Raw genomic sequence first — 16,589 nt, forward strand, 5'->3', positions numbered from 1 at the left:
GGAGTTCCTGCTGCGCGAGCGGTTCCACTGGGTAGGCATGAGGGGAACCATCGAGAAGTGGTGCAGAGACTGTGGCCCGTGCAATCTGAGAAGGAAGGACCGGGCCAGCCAGAAGACTCCCCTGCAGTCCATCGTCACCCGGCAACCGTTGGAACTGGTAGCCTTGGATCATGTAAAACTGACCCCAAGCAGAAGTGGCTACGTCTACGCGTTAACCATCGTGGATCATTACTCCCGGTTCTTGGTTGTCGTCCCCGTCAAGGACTTAACGGCTCAAACAGCAGCTAGAGCCTTCCAGCAGCACTTCTGCCGTCCACACGGGTACCCGGACCAAGTGCTGACGGACCAGGGACCTGCCTTTGAAGCGGAGGTCTTCCAGGAATTCTGCAATCTGTATGGCTGCCGGAAGATAAGGACGACACCCTACCATCCGCAAACTAATGGACTTTGTGAAAAAATGAACCAGGTGGTAATGGATCTGCTAAAAACATTGCCCCTGGAAGAACGCAGTCTGTGGCCTGAGAAGTTGCCCGATCTGGTGGACCTATACAACCACATCCCGGTAGGTTCCACCAACTGTACCCCGGCTTACCTAATGAGGGCGAGACCTGGTAAGTTACCTGTTGACCTGGAAATGGGAGTCCTGACACCTGAGGACACTTCACCAGAAACAGACTGGGACACAGAGAGGCAGCAGCAGTACCGGAGAGTACAAGAGAGCGTGGAGCGAAGTCTCTGTCAGGCTAGGGAAAGACAAGAGAAGACTTACAACCAGTATGCTCCCGCTGTTCCTCTGGTACCCGGAGAGCAGGTCTTGAAGAGGAAAAGACGGCTCCACAAGTTGGATGACCAGTGGGAGGAGGACCCGTACACCGTACTGCCCTCAAGCCACGAGAACCCGAAGGTCTGTACCATCAGTAAAGACGGAGGGGAAACCACAGCCATTGTATCCCGGGACCACCTGAAGAAGTGTCCCGAACAACTGAGGAACCCTGAAGAGGAACAAGAAGACCATCGACCCGTGGAAGAACGGGAAGATATGGTTAGTACCGTGCTCGGGGACTTCCCTCAGTCTTGGACTCAAGTCAATGGTGCAGTTGTGGTACCCGTACTCACCTTCCTCCAACCATCATCCCAAGAACCTACGGAGCAACGGGTAGAGCTGGAAGAACAGCCGGTCCAGGAGGCAGAAGACTCCACACAAGCAGAACAGGAGAATCAACCCTCTGCTTATAGTGAGCCTGCCGTACCCCTAGTGAGACAAAGAGCCGGTAGACAGCTGCCCAGTTTACCCTTGACAGCTCCTACACCCTGTAGTTCAGGGCCAGACAGTCAGCTCCGTAGGTCCACTCGGGCCACTAGAGGCCAGTTACCCGCACGCTGGAGAATTTAAAGTGTATAAATTGTTTTATTTATGTTTTTCTGTGTATTGTTGCTTGTGAATAATTTTGTGTTTCCAGTTGTTTTTAGGAAACCTTGGTGGATTTACCGGGAATCCTTGTATATAGTTGGAGCGTAACCCAGGATGGACTAGAGATTGTTAAGGACTCGGGGTAGGACAGACCCCTACCTGGTTACGTCTCCCTGTGTTGGTGAAATGGACACCTTTGCTTTTCTTCAAAGACTGCACCCGGTTGCGGACACGCCGCAACCATCTTATGTGTTTTTCTTATTGTGTTGTTATTGTTATACTTTGTTATGTTTTTCTAAATGTGTTTAGTCCCGGAGTACTAAATTTCACTAGGGGGGAATGTGGCACCCCAGGGGTCTGGTTTTCCACAGTAATGTAATGTTATGTCTGAGAGCAGGTGGGAGGTCCTTTGGTCAGGGATCCTGTGCATGCCACACCTCCTGCCCAGTCTGGGGAGGGGAAGAGCTTCCCCTGTAAAAACCCGGGGCTGAGGCAGGGAGAGTCAGACAAGGAGAGTGGAGACAAGAAGCAGCATAGGAAACAGCAGAGTTCCAAGGAGTCAGGGGCTGGCAGCTGCAGCGCTCGCCCTGACTAAGAAGATTCTTTACCGGACCCGGAGTCCGAGGCTGTGGGGACTAACTTCTACCCAGCAGCAGAATCCGTCAGGCAGGGGATTTCAGGTCCTCTGGCCCAGAAGCCCGAAGGCACGGTCACACGCGTGGGACCAGCACCGCCATCGTGGAGCGGAAGCCATTAGAAGGCCCCGAGTCACCGGCCATACGGGTGAGCACCACACGGTACACTCAGGGACGTGGGCTACTTACATCAGCTTCTAGCAAGGTAGCCAGAAGAGTACAGTCAGTTTGTGAGGCCTACAACTACACCTGGCCAGGGGAGATCCCATCTGCTCAAAGACTGACCAGGCCCCGTTTGCTAGCAAGTACTCCGGGAGGGTCTATCGTTGTTACCAGTAAAGACCCTGAACTACACCGTACCGTCTCTGAGTGGTTCCTGCTACCCCCATCATCCACATCGGCTGCCCTGAGGCCATACCCCTCCCGTTGGGGGTTATACTATCACGCTGCACAATCCTACCACCGGCCTCAGCGGTCTGCCCTGCAGCAGCAGCTCCCTGGCTGCACTCAACGGGTGGCGTAGTCATCAACTGTTTACTACTAATAGACTGCCGTCTAGTTTGACTCCCTGGGCACGGACCGGGTCACCGCCACGAGACTACAACCCTCTACTGATCCGGCTCCGGGTAGGCTCCCGCATGCGCAACGCAGCGCGACACAGGCCCAGGGGCGCGTCACTATCTATCTAGCTCTCCCTCTATACTTCCTTTTGGATAAACAGACATATTAGGCAAGCATTTTGGAGCTTTCACCTAAATAACTACAGGTGGTGAGATAAGCTGCACAATATAATTGACCTTTCAGTATATTGTTGCACACACACCATCTATTTAGCAAATGCCCTTGTTATCAACAGCAGCCTTTTAAACTCACCTGAGCTAACAGGTATGTGAGCTGGTTACTCTGCTGCGCTTAAAATTTCTTTTTTGGTTTGCTACAATGCCTTTTCTGAAACGTTGTCTCCCTCTGCTGGAACACTGACTTCTTTCATTTAATGCCTGCAGACTATAAAAGAGAAACCAACCCAAAAAGTTTGGTTGATTAGTCTGTGGCATTCTTTTAAACTGTTGCTTATGGCGGTCTCTGTGAGCTTCTCAGTGACATTCAGCCATCCAGGTATCCCGCCTGCAGTAGACGGAATGTGGCAATGGAACGCTGGCTGCGCGTGTCATAATAGGCTCTGAGCCTTTATATACCTGCGCACAGCAGCAGCCACCTTCAGTCTGCTGCTGGACAGCCAGCAGCAGCAGCAGCAGCAGGAGAGGTAATTAATCAGCAACCCTCCTGCTAAGGGTAGACAGCTGCTCGTTCCACCCCCCCCCCCCGCCTTAATTGGTTCTCCTCCCTTCCAACGGTGTTGAGGCGGGTGGGAACAGCCGGGGGTTGAGGGTACTGTGCTAAAAGAGGTGGAGTTATGCAGATCTAAAACGCGTGGATTGCAGCAGCAGCAAGCCGAAAAGTGCAGGCATGTGAGGGATCTAGAGGTTGACAGCATGTCTTCTTAACGGGAGTCCAGGTGGCCATCTCCACAAATGGACTTTTCAGAATCCTTGGGTGGCACCGTAGTCGGAAACCAATTCTGGTTATCGCTTCTCGGCCTTTTGGCTAAGATCAAGTGTAGTATCTGTTCTTATCAGTTTAATATCTGATACGTCCCCTATCTGGGGACCATATATTAAATGGATTTTTAGAACAGGGAGATGGAAAAAGAGCTTGCTCTGTCCACTCCACGCATTGACCTGGTATTGCAGTATCTCCAGGACCGGTGCACCCCTTCTTTAATGCAGTTTCTAAAATCAGAAAGAATTGAATTCAATGCTTTTTGTTCATTTGGCTTGTTTGTCGGATTTTGGGATGGACTCTTTGGCTTTGCTTTTCTTCTCCTCATTGGATTTTTCATGTTAAAAGATGCAGAAGCCAGATGACAAGCTCATTTTGGTTCAACTTCAGCAACTGTGCATTGCATTGCCATGTAATGTAATGCAATGCTATCTATCTAGCTCTCCCTCTATACTTCCTTTTGGATAAACAGACATATTAGGCAAGCATTTTGGAGCTTTCACCTAAATAACTACAGGTGGTGAGATAAGCTGCACAATATAATTGACCTTTCAGTATATTGTTGCACACACACCATCTATTTAGCAAATGCCCTTGTTATCAACAGCAGCCTTTTAAACTCACCTGAGCTAACAGGTATGTGAGCTGGTTACTCTGCTGCGCTTAAAATTTCTTTTTTGGTTTGCTACAATGCCTTTTCTGAAACGTTGTCTCCCTCTGCTGGAACACTGACTTCTTTCATTTAATGCCTGCAGACTATAAAAGAGAAACCAACCCAAAAAGTTTGGTTGATTAGTCTGTGGCATTCTTTTAAACTGTTGCTTATGGCGGTCTCTGTGAGCTTCTCAGTGACATTCAGCCATCCAGGTATCCCGCCTGCAGTAGACGGAATGTGGCAAGGAACGCTGGCTGCGCGTGTCATAATAGGCTCTGAGCCTTTATATACCTGCGCACAGCAGCAGCCACCTTCAGTCTGCTGCTGGACAGCCAGCAGCAGCAGCAGCAGCAGGAGAGGTAATTAATCAGCAACCCTCCTGCTAAGGGTAGACAGCTGCTCGTTCCACCCCCCCCCCCGCCTTAATTGGTTCTCCTCCCTTCCAACGGTGTTGAGGCGGGTGGGAACAGCCGGGGGTTGAGGGTACTGTGCTAAAAGAGGTGGAGTTATGCAGATCTAAAACGCGTGGATTGCAGCAGCAGCAAGCCGAAAAGTGCAGGCATGTGAGGGATCTAGAGGTTGACAGCATGTCTTCTTAACGGGAGTCCAGGTGGCCATCTCCACAAATGGACTTTTCAGAATCCTTGGGTGGCACCGTAGTCGGAAACCAATTCTGGTTATCGCTTCTCGGCCTTTTGGCTAAGATCAAGTGTAGTATCTGTTCTTATCAGTTTAATATCTGATACGTCCCCTATCTGGGGACCATATATTAAATGGATTTTTAGAACAGGGAGATGGAAAAAGAGCTTGCTCTGTCCACTCCACGCATTGACCTGGTATTGCAGTATCTCCAGGACCGGTGCACCCCTTCTTTAATGCAGTTTCTAAAATCAGAAAGAATTGAATTCAATGCTTTTTGTTCATTTGGCTTGTTTGTCGGATTTTGGGATGGACTCTTTGGCTTTGCTTTTCTTCTCCTCATTGGATTTTTCATGTTAAAAGTTGCAGAAGCCAGATGACAAGCTCATTTTGGTTCAACTTCAGCAACTGTGCATTGCATTGCCATGTAATGTAATGCAATGCTATCTATCTAGCTCTCCCTCTATACTTCCTTTTGGATAAACAGACATATTAGGCAAGCATTTTGGAGCTTTCACCTAAATAACTACAGGTGGTGAGATAAGCTGCACAATATAATTGATCTTTCAGTATATTGTTGCGCACACACCATCTATTTAGCAAATGCCCTTGTTATCAACAGCAGCCTTTTAAACTCACCTGAGCTAACAGGTATGTGAGCTGTTTACTCTGCTGCGCTTAAAATTTCTTTTTTGGTTTGCTACAATGCCTTTTCTGAAACGTTGTCTCCCTCTGCTGGAACACTGACTTCTTTCATTTAATGCCTGCAGACTATAAAAGAGAAACCAACCCAAAAAGTTTGGTTGATTAGTCTGTGGCATTCTTTTAAACTGTTGCTTATGGCGGTCTCTGTGAGCTTCTCAGTGACATTCAGCCATCCAGGTATCCCGCCTGCAGTAGACGGAATGTGGCAATGGAACGCTGGCTGCGCGTGTCATAATAGGCTCTGAGCCTTTATATACCTGCGCACAGCAGCAGCCACCTTCAGTCTGCTGCTGGACAGCCAGCAGCAGCAGCAGCAGCAGGAGAGGTAATTAATCAGCAACCCTCCTGCTAAGGGTAGACAGCTGCTCGTTCCACCCCCCCCCCCCCCGCCTTAATTGGTTCTCCTCCCTTCCAACGGTGTTGAGGCGGGTGGGAACAGCCGGGGGTTGAGGGTACTGTGCTAAAAGAGGTGGAGTTATGCAGATCTAAAACGCGTGGATTGCAGCAGCAGCAAGCCGAAAAGTGCAGGCATGTGAGGGATCTAGAGGTTGACAGCATGTCTTCTTAACGGGAGTCCAGGTGGCCATCTCCACAAATGGACTTTTCAGAATCCTTGGGTGGCACCGTAGTCGGAAACCAATTCTGGTTATCGCTTCTCGGCCTTTTGGCTAAGATCAAGTGTAGTATCTGTTCTTATCAGTTTAATATCTGATACGTCCCCTATCTGGGGACCATATATTAAATGGATTTTTAGAACAGGGAGATGGAAAAAGAGCTTGCTCTGTCCACTCCACGCATTGACCTGGTATTGCAGTATCTCCAGGACCGGTGCACCCCTTCTTTAATGCAGTTTCTAAAATCAGAAAGAATTGAATTCAATGCTTTTTGTTCATTTGGCTTGTTTGTCGGATTTTGGGATGGACTCTTTGGCTTTGCTTTTCTTCTCCTCATTGGATTTTTCATGTTAAAAGTTGCAGAAGCCAGATGACAAGCTCATTTTGGTTCAACTTCAGCAACTGTGCATTGCATTGCCATGTAATGTAATGCAATGCTATCTATCTAGCTCTCCCTCTATACTTCCTTTTGGATAAACAGACATATTAGGCAAGCATTTTGGAGCTTTCACCTAAATAACTACAGGTGGTGAGATAAGCTGCACAATATAATTGACCTTTCAGTATATTGTTGCACACACACCATCTATTTAGCAAATGCCCTTGTTATCAACAGCAGCCTTTTAAACTCACCTGAGCTAACAGGTATGTGAGCTGGTTACTCTGCTGCGCTTAAAATTTCTTTTTTGGTTTGCTACAATGCCTTTTCTGAAACGTTGTCTCCCTCTGCTGGAACACTGACTTCTTTCATTTAATGCCTGCAGACTATAAAAGAGAAACCAACCCAAAAAGTTTGGTTGATTAGTCTGTGGCATTCTTTTAAACTGTTGCTTATGGCGGTCTCTGTGAGCTTCTCAGTGACATTCAGCCATCCAGGTATCCCGCCTGCAGTAGACGGAATGTGGCAATGGAACGCTGGCTGCGCGTGTCACATAATAGGCTCTGAGCCTTTATATACCTGCGCACAGCAGCAGCCACCTTCAGTCTGCTGCTGGACAGCCAGCAGCAGCAGCAGCAGCAGGAGAGGTAATTAATCAGCAACCCTCCTGCTAAGGGTAGACAGCTGCTCGTTCCACCCCCCCCCCCCGCCTTAATTGGTTCTCCTCCCTTCCAACGGTGTTGAGGCGGGTGGGAACAGCCGGGGGTTGAGGGTACTGTGCTAAAAGAGGTGGAGTTATGCAGATCTAAAACGCGTGGATTGCAGCAGCAGCAAGCCGAAAAGTGCAGGCATGTGAGGGATCTAGAGGTTGACAGCATGTCTTCTTAACGGGAGTCCAGGTGGCCATCTCCACAAATGGACTTTTCAGAATCCTTGGGTGGCACCGTAGTCGGAAACCAATTCTGGTTATCGCTTCTCGGCCTTTTGGCTAAGATCAAGTGTAGTATCTGTTCTTATTAGTTTAATATCTGATACGTCCCCTATCTGGGGACCATATATTAAATGGATTTTTAGAACAGGGAGATGGAAAAAGAGCTTGCTCTGTCCACTCCACGCATTGACCTGGTATTGCAGTATCTCCAGGACCGGTGCACCCCTTCTTTAATGCAGTTTCTAAAATCAGAAAGAATTGAATTCAATGCTTTTTGTTCATTTGGCTTGTTTGTCGGATTTTGGGATGGACTCTTTGGCTTTGCTTTTCTTCTCCTCATTGGATTTTTCATGCTAAAAGTTGCAGAAGCCAGATGACAAGCTCATTTTGGTTCAACTTCAGCAACTGTGCATTGCATTGCCATGTAATGTAATGCAATGCTATCTATCTAGCTCTCCCTCTATACTTCCTTTTGGATAAACAGACATATTAGGTAAGCATTTTGGAGCTTTCACCTAAATAACTACAGGTGGTGAGATAAGCTGCACAATATAATTGACCTTTCAGTATATTGTTGCACACACACCATCTATTTAGCAAATGCCCTTGTTATCAACAGCAGCCTTTTAAACTCACCTGAGCTAACAGGTATGTGAGCTGGTTACTCTGCTGCGCTTAAAATTTCTTTTTTGGTTTGCTACAATGCCTTTTCTGAAACGTTGTCTCCCTCTGCTGGAACACTGACTTCTTTCATTTAATGCCTGCAGACTATAAAAGAGAAACCAACCCAAAAAGTTTGGTTGATTAGTCTGTGGCATTCTTTTAAACTGTTGCTTATGGCGGTCTCTGTGAGCTTCTCAGTGACATTCAGCCATCCAGGTATCCCGCCTGCAGTAGACGGAATGTGGCAATGGAACGCTGGCTGCGCGTGTCATAATAGGCTCTGAGCCTTTATATACCTGCGCACAGCAGCAGCCACCTTCAGTCTGCTGCTGGACAGCCAGCAGCAGCAGCAGCAGCAGGAGAGGTAATTAATCAGCAACCCTCCTGCTAAGGGTAGACAGCTGCTCGTTCCACCCCCCCCCCCGCCTTAATTGGTTCTCCTCCCTTCCAACGGTGTTGAGGCGGGTGGGAACAGCCGGGGGTTGAGGGTACTGTGCTAAAAGAGGTGGAGTTATGCAGATCTAAAACGCGTGGATTGCAGCAGCAGCAAGCCGAAAAGTGCAGGCATGTGAGGGATCTAGAGGTTGACAGCATGTCTTCTTAACGGGAGTCCAGGTGGCCATCTCCACAAATGGACTTTTCAGAATCCTTGGGTGGCACCGTAGTCGGAAACCAATTCTGGTTATCGCTTCTCGGCCTTTTGGCTAAGATCAAGTGTAGTATCTGTTCTTATCAGTTTAATATCTGATACGTCCCCTATCTGGGGACCATATATTAAATGGATTTTTAGAACAGGGAGATGGAAAAAGAGCTTGCTCTGTCCACTCCACGCATTGACCTGGTATTGCAGTATCTCCAGGACCGGTGCACCCCTTCTTTAATGCAGTTTCTAAAATCAGAAAGAATTGAATTCAATGCTTTTTGTTCATTTGGCTTGTTTGTCGGATTTTGGGATGGACTCTTTGGCTTTGCTTTTCTTCTCCTCATTGGATTTTTCATGTTAAAAGTTGCAGAAGCCAGATGACAAGCTCATTTTGGTTCAACTTCAGCAACTGTGCATTGCATTGCCATGTAATGTAATGCAATGCTATCTATCTAGCTCTCCCTCTATACTTCCTTTTGGATAAACAGACATATTAGGCAAGCATTTTGGAGCTTTCACCTAAATAACTACAGGTGGTGAGATAAGCTGCACAATATAATTGACCTTTCAGTATATTGTTGCACACACACCATCTATTTAGCAAATGCCCTTGTTATCAACAGCAGCCTTTTAAACTCACCTGAGCTAACAGGTATGTGAGCTGGTTACTCTGCTGCGCTTAAAATTTCTTTTTTGGTTTGCTACAATGCCTTTTCTGAAACGTTGTCTCCCTCTGCTGGAACACTGACTTCTTTCATTTAATGCCTGCAGACTATAAAAGAGAAACCAACCCAAAAAGTTTGGTTGATTAGTCTGTGGCATTCTTTTAAACTGTTGCTTATGGCGGTCTCTGTGAGCTTCTCAGTGACATTCAGCCATCCAGGTATCCCGCCTGCAGTAGACGGAATGTGGCAATGGAACGCTGGCTGCGCGTGTCATAATAGGCTCTGAGCCTTTATATACCTGCGCACAGCAGCAGCCACCTTCAGTCTGCTGCTGGACAGCCAGCAGCAGCAGCAGGAGAGGTAATTAATCAGCAACCCTCCTGCTAAGGGTAGACAGCTGCTCGTTCCACCCCCCCCCCCCGCCTTAATTGGTTCTCCTCCCTTCCAACGGTGTTGAGGCGGGTGGGAACAGCCGGGGGTTGAGGGTACTGTGCTAAAAGAGGTGGAGTTATGCAGATCTAAAACGCGTGGATTGCAGCAGCAGCAAGCCGAAAAGTGCAGGCATGTGAGGGATCTAGAGGTTGACAGCATGTCTTCTTAACGGGAGTCCAGGTGGCCATCTCCACAAATGGACTTTTCAGAATCCTTGGGTGGCACCGTAGTCGGAAACCAATTCTGGTTATCGCTTCTCGGCCTTTTGGCTAAGATCAAGTGTAGTATCTGTTCTTATCAGTTTAATATCTGATACGTCCCCTATCTGGGGACCATATATTAAATGGATTTTTAGAACAGGGAGATGGAAAAAGAGCTTGCTCTGTCCACTCCACGCATTGACCTGGTATTGCAGTATCTCCAGGACCGGTGCACCCCTTCTTTAATGCAGTTTCTAAAATCAGAAAGAATTGAATTCAATGCTTTTTGTTCATTTGGCTTGTTTGTCGGATTTTGGGATGGACTCTTTGGCTTTGCTTTTCTTCTCCTCATTGGATTTTTCATGTTAAAAGTTGCAGAAGCCAGATGACAAGCTCATTTTGGTTCAACTTCAGCAACTGTGCATTGCATTGCCATGTAATGTAATGCAATGCTATCTATCTAGCTCTCCCTCTATACTTCCTTTTGGATAAACAGACATATTAGGCAAGCATTTTGGAGCTTTCACCTAAATAACTACAGGTGGTGAGATAAGCTGCACAATATAATTGACCTTTCAGTATATTGTTGCACACACACCATCTATTTAGCAAATGCCCTTGTTATCAACAGCAGCCTTTTAAACTCACCTGAGCTAACAGGTATGTGAGCTGGTTACTCTGCTGCGCTTAAAATTTCTTTTTTGGTTTGCTACAATGCCTTTTCTGAAACGTTGTCTCCCTCTGCTGGAACACTGACTTCTTTCATTTAATGCCTGCAGACTATAAAAGAGAAACCAACCCAAAAAGTTTGGTTGATTAGTCTGTGGCATTCTTTTAAACTGTTGCTTATGGCGGTCTCTGTGAGCTTCTCAGTGACATTCAGCCATCCAGGTATCCCGCCTGCAGTAGACGGAATGTGGCAATGGAACGCTGGCTGCGCGTGTCACATAATAGGCTCTGAGCCTTTATATACCTGCGCACAGCAGCAGCCACCTTCAGTCTGCTGCTGGACAGCCAGCAGCAGCAGCAGCAGCAGGAGAGGTAATTAATCAGCAACCCTCCTGCTAAGGGTAGACAGCTGCTCGTTCCACCCCCCCCCCCCGCCTTAATTGGTTCTCCTCCCTTCCAACGGTGTTGAGGCGGGTGGGAACAGCCGGGGGTTGAGGGTACTGTGCTAAAAGAGGTGGAGTTATGCAGATCTAAAACGCGTGGATTGCAGCAGCAGCAAGCCGAAAAGTGCAGGCATGTGAGGGATCTAGAGGTTGACAGCATGTCTTCTTAACGGGAGTCCAGGTGGCCATCTCCACAAATGGACTTTTCAGAATCCTTGGGTGGCACCGTAGTCGGAAACCAATTCTGGTTATCGCTTCTCGGCCTTTTGGCTAAGATCAAGTGTAGTATCTGTTCTTATCAGTTTAATATCTGATACGTCCCCTATCTGGGGACCATATATTAAATGGATTTTTAGAACAGGGAGATGGAAAAAGAGCTTGCTCTGTCCACTCCACGCATTGACCTGGTATTGCAGTATCTCCAGGACCGGTGCACCCCTTCTTTAATGCAGTTTCTAAAATCAGAAAGAATTGAATTCAATGCTTTTTGTTCATTTGGCTTGTTTGTCGGATTTTGGGATGGACTCTTTGGCTTTGCTTTTCTTCTCCTCATTGGATTTTTCATGTTAAAAGTTGCAGAAGCCAGATGACAAGCTCATTTTGGTTCAACTTCAGCAACTGTGCATTGCATTGCCATGTAATGTAATGCAATGCTATCTATCTAGCTCTCCCTCTATACTTCCTTTTGGATAAACAGACATATTAGGCAAGCATTTTGGAGCTTTCACCTAAATAACTACAGGTGGTGAGATAAGCTGCACAATATAATTGACCTTTCAGTATATTGTTGCACACACACCATCTATTTAGCAAATGCCCTTGTTATCAACAGCAGCCTTTTAAACTCACCTGAGCTAACAGGTATGTGAGCTGGTTACTCTGCTGCGCTTAAAATTTCTTTTTTGGTTTGCTACAATGCCTTTTCTGAAACGTTGTCTCCCTCTGCTGGAACACTGACTTCTTTCATTTAATGCCTGCAGACTATAAAAGAGAAACCAACCCAAAAAGTTTGGTTGATTAGTCTGTGGCATTCTTTTAAACTGTTGCTTATGGCGGTCTCTGTGAGCTTCTCAGTGACATTCAGCCATCCAGGTATCCCGCCTGCAGTAGACGGAATGTGGCAATGGAACGCTGGCTGCGCGTGTCATAATAGGCTCTGAGCCTTTATATACCTGCGCACAGCAGCAGCCACCTTCAGTCTGCTGCTGGACAGCCAGCAGCAGCAGCAGCAGCAGGAGAGGTAATTAATCAGCAACCCTCCTGCTAAGGGTAGACAGCTGCTCGTTCCACCCCCCCCCCCGCCTTAATTGGTTCTCCTCCCTTCCAACGGTGTTGAGGCGGGTGGGAACAGCCGGGGGTTGAGGGTACTGTGCTAAAAGAGGTGGAGTTATGCAGATCTAAAACGCGTGGATTGCAGCAGCAGCAAGCCGAAAAGTGCAGGCATGTGAGGGATCTAGAGGTTGACAGCATGTCTTCTTAACGGGAGTCCAGGTGGCCATCTCCACAAATGGACTTTTCAGAATCCTTGGGTGGCACCGTAGTCGGAAACCAATTCTGGTTATCGCTTCTCGGCCTTTTGGCTAAGATCAAGTGTAGTATCTGTTCTTATCAGTTTAATATCTGATACGTCCCCTATCTGGGGACCATATATTAAATGGATTTTTAGAACAGGGAGATGGAAAAAGAGCTTGCTCTGTCCACTCCACGCATTGACCTGGTATTGCAGTATCTCCAGGACCGGTGCACCCCTTCTTTAATGCAGTTTCTAAAATCAGAAAGAATTGAATTCAATGCTTTTTGTTCATTTGGCTTGTTTGTCGGATTTTGGGATGGACTCTTTGGCTTTGCTTTTCTTCTCCTCATTGGATTTTTCATGTTAAAACTTGCAGAAGCCAGATGACAAGCTCATTTTGGTTCAACTTCAGCAACTGTGCATTGCATTGCCATGTAATGTAATGCAATGCTATCTATCTAGCTCTCCCTCTATACTTCCTTTTGGATAAACAGACATATTAGGCAAGCATTTTGGAGCTTTCACCTAAATAACTACAGGTGGTGAGATAAGCTGCACAATATAATTGACCTTTCAGTATATTGTTGCACACACACCATCTATTTAGCAAATGCCCTTGTTATCAACAGCAGCCTTTTAAACTCACCTGAGCTAACAGGTATGTGAGCTGGTTACTCTGCTGCGCTTAAAATTTCTTTTTTGGTTTGCTACAATGCCTTTTCTGAAACGTTGTCTCCCTCTGCTGGAACACTGACTTCTTTCATTTAATGCCTGCAGACTATAAAAGAGAAACCAACCCAAAAAGTTTGGTTGATTAGTCTGTGGCATTCTTTTAAACTGTTGCTTATGGCGGTCTCTGTGAGCTTCTCAGTGACATTCAGCCATCCAGGTATCCCGCCTGCAGTAGACGGAATGTGGCAATGGAACGCTGGCTGCGCGTGTCATAATAGGCTCTGAGCCTTTATATACCTGTGCACAGCAGCAGCCACCTTCAGTCTGCTGCTGGACAGCCAGCAGCAGCAGCAGCAGCAGGAGAGGTAATTAATCAGCAACCCTCCTGCTAAGGGTAGACAGCTGCTCGTTCCACCCCCCCCCCCCCCCGCCTTAATTGGTTCTCCTCCCTTCCAACGGTGTTGAGGCGGGTGGGAACAGCCGGGGGTTGAGGGTACTGTGCTAAAAGAGGTGGAGTTATGCAGATCTAAAACGCGTGGATTGCAGCAGCAGCAAGCCGAAAAGTGCAGGCATGTGAGGGATCTAGAGGTTGACAGCATGTCTTCTTAACGGGAGTCCAGGTGGCCATCTCCACAAATGGACTTTTCAGAATCCTTGGGTGGCACTGTAGTCGGAAACCAATTCTGGTTATCGCTTCTCGGCCTTTTGGCTAAGATCAAGTGTAGTATCTGTTCTTATCAGTTTAATATCTGATACGTCCCCTATCTGGGGACCATATATTAAATGGATTTTTAGAACAGGGAGATGGAAAAAGAGCTTGCTCTGTCCACTCCACGCATTGACCTGGTATTGCAGTATCTCCAGGACCGGTGCACCCCTTCTTTAATGCAGTTTCTAAAATCAGAAAGAATTGAATTCAATGCTTTTTGTTCATTTGGCTTGTTTGTCGGATTTTGGGATGGACTCTTTGGCTTTGCTTTTCTTCTCCTCATTGAATTTTTCATGTTAAAAGTTGCAGAAGCCAGATGACAAGCTCATTTTGGTTCAACTTCAGCAACTGTGCATTGCATTGCCATGTAATGTAATGCAATGCTATCTATCTAGCTCTCCCTCTATACTTCCTTTTGGATAAACAGACATATTAGGCAAGCATTTTGGAGCTTTCACCTAAATAACTACAGGTGGTGAGATAAGCTGCACAATATAATTGACCTTTCAGTATATTGTTGCACACACACCATCTATTTAGCAAATGCCCTTGTTATCAACAGCAGCCTTTTAAACTCACCTGAGCTAACAGGTATGTGAGCTGGTTACTCTGCTGCGCTTAAAATTTCTTTTTTGGTTTGCTACAATGCCTTTTCTGAAACGTTGTCTCCCTCTGCTGGAACACTGACTTCTTTCATTTAATGCCTGCAGACTATAAAAGAGAAACCAACCCAAAAAGTTTGGTTGATTAGTCTGTGGCATTCTTTTAAACTGTAGCTTATGGCGGTCTCTGTGAGCTTCTCAGTGACATTCAGCCATCCAGGTATCCCGCCTGCAGTAGACGGAATGTGGCAATGGAACGCTGGCTGCGCGTGTCATAATAGGCTCTGAGCCTTTATATACCTGCGCACAGCAGCAGCCACCTTCAGTCTGCTGCTGGACAGCCAGCAGCAGCAGCAGCAGCAGGAGAGGTAATTAATCAGCAACCCTCCTGCTAAGGGTAGACAGCTGCTCGTTCCACCCCCCCCCCCGCCTTAATTGGTTCTCCTCCCTTCCAACGGTGTTGAGGCGGGTGGGAACAGCCGGGGGTTGAGGGTACTGTGCTAAAAGAGGTGGAGTTATGCAGATCTAAAACGCGTGGATTGCAGCAGCAGCAAGCCGAAAAGTGCAGGCATGTGAGGGATCTAGAGGTTGACAGCATGTCTTCTTAACGGGAGTCCAGGTGGCCATCTCCACAAATGGACTTTTCAGAATCCTTGGGTGGCACCGTAGTCGGAAACCAATTCTGGTTATCGCTTCTCGGCCTTTTGGCTAAGATCAAGTGTAGTATCTGTTCTTATCAGTTTAATATCTGATACGTCCCCTATCTGGGGACCATATATTAAATGGATTTTTAGAACAGGGAGATGGAAAAAGAGCTTGCTCTGTCCACTCCACGCATTGACCTGGTATTGCAGTATCTCCAGGACCGGTGCACCCCTTCTTTAATGCAGTTTCTAAAATCAGAAAGAATTGAATTCAATGCTTTTTGTTCATTTGGCTTGTTTGTCGGATTTTGGGATGGACTCTTTGGCTTTGCTTTTCTTCTCCTCATTGGATTTTTCATGTTAAAAGTTGCAGAAGCCAGATGACAAGCTCATTTTGGTTCAACTTCAGCAACTGTGCATTGCATTGCCATGTAATGTAATGCAATGCTATCTATCTAGCTCTCCCTCTATACTTCCTTTTGGATAAACAGACATATTAGGCAAGCATTTTGGAGCTTTCACCTAAATAACTACAGGTGGTGAGATAAGCTGCACAATATAATTGACCTTTCAGTATATTGTTGCACACACACCATCTATTTAGCAAATGCCCTTGTTATCAACAGCAGCCTTTTAAACTCACCTGAGCTAACAGGTATGTGAGCTGGTTACTCTGCTGCGCTTAAAATTTCTTTTTTGGTTTGCTACAATGCCTTTTCTGAAACGTTGTCTCCCTCTGCTGGAACACTGACTTCTTTCATTTAATGCCTGCAGACTATAAAAGAGAAACCAACCCAAAAAGTTTGGTTGATTAGTCTGTGGCATTCTTTTAAACTGTTGCTTATGGCGGTCTCTGTGAGCTTCTCAGTGACATTCAGCCATCCAGGTATCCCGCCTGCAGTAGACGGAATGTGGCAATGGAACGCTGGCTGCGCGTGTCATAATAGGCTCTGAGCCTTTATATACCTGCGCACAGCAGCAGCCACCTTCAGTCTGCTGCTGGACAGCCAGCAGCAGCAGGAGAGGTAATTAATCAGCAACCCTCCTGCTAAGGGTAGACAGCTGCTCGTTCCACCCCCCCCCCGCCTTAATTGGTTCTCCTCCCTTCCAACGGTGTTGAGGCGGGTGGGAACAGCCGGGGGTTGAGGGTACTGTGCTAAAAGAGGTGGAGTTATGCAGATCTAAAACGCGTGGATTGCAGCAGC

At 47.0% G+C, this 16,589-nt stretch overlaps 10 non-coding genes across 10 annotated transcripts; all 10 read left to right on the forward strand.

Moving 5' to 3' along the window:
- Window positions 1–3,631: 3,631 nt before the first annotated feature.
- Window positions 3,632–3,822, forward strand: LOC141182366 (U2 spliceosomal RNA). Its single transcript, XR_012257739.1, has one exon. It is a non-coding gene; the product is annotated as a U2 spliceosomal RNA (small nuclear RNA).
- Window positions 3,823–4,940: 1,118 nt separating this feature from the next.
- Window positions 4,941–5,131, forward strand: LOC141182367 (U2 spliceosomal RNA). Its single transcript, XR_012257740.1, has one exon. It is a non-coding gene; the product is annotated as a U2 spliceosomal RNA (small nuclear RNA).
- A 1,122-nt stretch (window positions 5,132–6,253) lies between these two features.
- Window positions 6,254–6,444, forward strand: LOC141182369 (U2 spliceosomal RNA). The gene has a single exon (XR_012257742.1). It is a non-coding gene; the product is annotated as a U2 spliceosomal RNA (small nuclear RNA).
- Window positions 6,445–7,566: 1,122 nt separating this feature from the next.
- Window positions 7,567–7,757, forward strand: LOC141181662 (U2 spliceosomal RNA). Its single transcript, XR_012257218.1, has one exon. It is a non-coding gene; the product is annotated as a U2 spliceosomal RNA (small nuclear RNA).
- Window positions 7,758–8,876: 1,119 nt separating this feature from the next.
- Window positions 8,877–9,067, forward strand: LOC141182370 (U2 spliceosomal RNA). The gene has a single exon (XR_012257743.1). It is a non-coding gene; the product is annotated as a U2 spliceosomal RNA (small nuclear RNA).
- A 1,114-nt stretch (window positions 9,068–10,181) lies between these two features.
- Window positions 10,182–10,372, forward strand: LOC141182372 (U2 spliceosomal RNA). The gene has a single exon (XR_012257744.1). It is a non-coding gene; the product is annotated as a U2 spliceosomal RNA (small nuclear RNA).
- Window positions 10,373–11,494: 1,122 nt separating this feature from the next.
- On the forward strand, window positions 11,495–11,685 carry LOC141182373 (U2 spliceosomal RNA). Its single transcript, XR_012257745.1, has one exon. It is a non-coding gene; the product is annotated as a U2 spliceosomal RNA (small nuclear RNA).
- A 1,119-nt stretch (window positions 11,686–12,804) lies between these two features.
- Window positions 12,805–12,995, forward strand: LOC141182374 (U2 spliceosomal RNA). The gene has a single exon (XR_012257746.1). It is a non-coding gene; the product is annotated as a U2 spliceosomal RNA (small nuclear RNA).
- A 1,123-nt stretch (window positions 12,996–14,118) lies between these two features.
- Window positions 14,119–14,309, forward strand: LOC141182375 (U2 spliceosomal RNA). Its single transcript, XR_012257747.1, has one exon. It is a non-coding gene; the product is annotated as a U2 spliceosomal RNA (small nuclear RNA).
- Window positions 14,310–15,428: 1,119 nt separating this feature from the next.
- On the forward strand, window positions 15,429–15,619 carry LOC141182376 (U2 spliceosomal RNA). Its single transcript, XR_012257748.1, has one exon. It is a non-coding gene; the product is annotated as a U2 spliceosomal RNA (small nuclear RNA).
- Window positions 15,620–16,589: the final 970 nt, after the last annotated feature.

The sequence above is a fragment of the Phyllobates terribilis genome, unplaced genomic scaffold (genome assembly GCF_046119375.1).
Source record: "Phyllobates terribilis strain yellow unplaced genomic scaffold, ASM4611937v1 Scaffold_34__1_contigs__length_13252353, whole genome shotgun sequence".
NCBI lineage: Eukaryota > Metazoa > Chordata > Amphibia > Anura > Dendrobatidae > Phyllobates > Phyllobates terribilis.